Raw genomic sequence first — 3,046 nt, 5'->3', positions numbered from 1 at the left:
TTTTTTCTTAATTTGAGGAAATAAAAAATCACATAAAAAATAGAATGTTTATATCTTTTGCATGACACAATCATTTAGAAGAATTATAGTCTTGATCTATTGGTGATCTGTCATACCCATATTAAAAATTTATTTTAAAAAATAAAATTTATTTAATTTTTGGTAATGTACCGAATATAAAAATAATATAAGATAATTATTTTAGTAATAAAACTTTATGAATTCCATATTTGCATATGATCTGTATGTTGGATTAATGGATTTGTTGTTTCTATATCATTATTTTTCATACATTTAAGCTATTTTTTATATTAAAACTGATGTCTTTCTTTAATTACTAAATAATTTAATCTAAAAAGTAACATATTAGTGTTTAAGATCAAGTTTACCATGTGGCTTAAATTTTAGAGATTTACATAAATAAAAGTAAGTCTGATGCATTTTTTTGGTATTCAATAGTTATTTGAAATTTTGGATATGAATATGATTTACGTACTTAACTCATATAGTTGATAACATGATGACTTAATTCTTTGGTGATTTGAGAACTAAAAATTAACTAAAATAAGATTGACTATTTTTTTTGAAGCCCTTAGGCAAAATCTATTAAAAAAAATACTCCCCAAAAGGTTTACAATGAAAGGAGGTAGGGACCAACCGACCAAGAGTTGTACAAGTATAGGAAATAGCAAACTTTGCCAAATGGTGAGCAACCATGTTACAATCCCTTCGATTGTAACTAATTACACAATTACAAACCATAAACAATTTGCAATCAGGTTGAATTTATGAATATTTTACCATTATCATGAATTTAAATTTATATTCATAATATTTAGAACTCCAAGTCGTACACGGCACACATAATATTTTGAACTTTGATCACAATAATGCTTTCATAAAAATGGTCGTCAACTGTTCTTCAGTATTGTAGTTATATGAGGTCAATTTCTCCTTTGCTAGTTGTTTCGTGTAGAAAGTGATACTTGATCATGATGTTTTTGTTCTACTAATTAGCAGAATTATTGTCATAATAGATCTTCGTCAGTTCCTTCTATGGCTCACCCATGTCTTCAGATTTCAAGTGTTCTTCTTAGCCCATATTGGTTGGCATGTTGCTGTTGCAACTTTGTATTCAGCTTCTGCTGATGATTGTGTTACTATGTCTTGCTTTTTTGATATCCAATAAAATATGTTAAATCGTTGTGAGAAGGCATGTTGTTGGGACTGATATTAGGAGAATACTGGTTGACGCAAGTTGTGATGAGTTTTACTCTCGCAAAAAAGTTTGTTATAAAGTCAATTACGAACCTGTTTTGGTGAATGCCACATCAGCCTCCTTTGACTCCTTGTAATAAATGCCTATATATATTTGATAAGTTTAATGAAGTAAAGGTAACTTTTCTTCGCCATTTTCCTGTTATCAGTTTTACATGGTATCAGAGTGACAAGCTCTCTCGGAAAACTCCAATTATTGACTCTAGTCTTCTTTCTGGTTCTTGTTTCAAATTTTCTTCTGTCATCGACAAGAATGACCGTGAATAGAAGTGGAAACACTGTGTTCATTACCATTGATTAGATCTCCTCTCTCGGTGATCAGAATTCACCTTTCTACCTCCATCCTTCTAACAGCCCTGGTACAGTGCTTGTCTCTTGTTTGTTAAATGGAGACAATTATATGACTTGGCGAAGAGCTATGGCTAATGCTCTCAGTGCCAAGAACAAGATTGGCTTCGTGAATGGAATGATTCAAAAGCCAGATCCAACGAATTAGGCAGAGTTCCTCGCTTAGTCGAAATGTAATTCCATGGTGGTGTCATGGATCTTTAATTCTTTAGCCAAAGACCTCCACGAAAGTGTAGCCTATGCTGAAAACGCCTAAGAAATGTGAAAAGATTTGGAAGAAAGGTTCTCACAAGGAAATGCACCAAGAATCTTTCATCTTAAGCGAGAACTCATGTTGCTCAGGCTAGAAAATCTCCCTATCTCTGTTTACTTCTCAAAACTCAAAGCAATTTGGGATGAATTATTAGCCTACATTGCTGGACCATTATGTACTTGCGAACTGTGTACTTGTGGAGTCTAGAAAAATTTTGTTACAGAACGGGAAAGAGATAAAGTGTATCAATTTTTGCTGGGTATGAATGAAAAGTTTAACAACATCAGGTCGAGCATCTTGAGGATGGACCCTCTACTGAGCATTAGTAGAGTCTATGCACTTGTATCACAAGAAGAAAGACATCAGTTTATGCACTTGTATCACAAGAAGAAAGACATTAGTCTTTAATTGCTCAACACAGTCCAACTACTGAAGCTGCCACTTTTCATGTGGTGGGTCCAAAATTCAACCCAAAAGGAGAAAAAGAAAGGTCAAAGATTCGTTGTGAGCACTACAAGAAACGGGGTCATAGTAAGGACCGCTGCTTTGAATTGTTCGGGTATCCACCGAATTGGGGAACTCGATCGAAGTCCACATCCAAGAACGACACTGGCAATCAAGAAAAGCCTACTGTTGGCACGAGCTCAGCCCAAGTAGCTTTTCCGATCTCCAGTTTGTCCAAGGAACAGTATCAACAGTTATTAAGCACCATCAGTAGTCTATCTGGTCTTTTGAACAAAGATAAACATACTTTCTCAGCCAACTTTGCAAGTAAAATCACCACCTCTTCTTGGCTTTTGGATAGTGGGGCTTCAAATCACATGGCTAACTCTAAATTTTCTACTACATCTATTACATTGGCATCAACATTGAAACCGGTTCAATTGCCAAATGGAACACTGTTATCAGTTCAGTCACAAAGTAACATAGCGTTGTCTTTAGATCTGGTATTAAAGGACGTGTTATTCATTATGGGGTTCCAATGCAATCTCATATTTGTTGCTAAACTTACCAAAGACCTGAATTGTGTTGTGTTGTTCTTTCCTACTTTCTATGCTCTTCAGGACCTAACATCCAAGAAGCTGATTGGTGTGGGCCTGATGCGTGACGGGCTATATCACTTCGCTTCCCTTCCACCATCATTCTCTTTGCACAGTACCCATGCAC

This window comes from Nelumbo nucifera, chromosome 1 (assembly GCF_055504915.1).
Source record: "Nelumbo nucifera cultivar China Antique chromosome 1, China Antique-T2T, whole genome shotgun sequence".
NCBI lineage: Eukaryota > Viridiplantae > Streptophyta > Magnoliopsida > Proteales > Nelumbonaceae > Nelumbo > Nelumbo nucifera.
Note: the sequence above shows the minus strand (reverse complement) of the source record.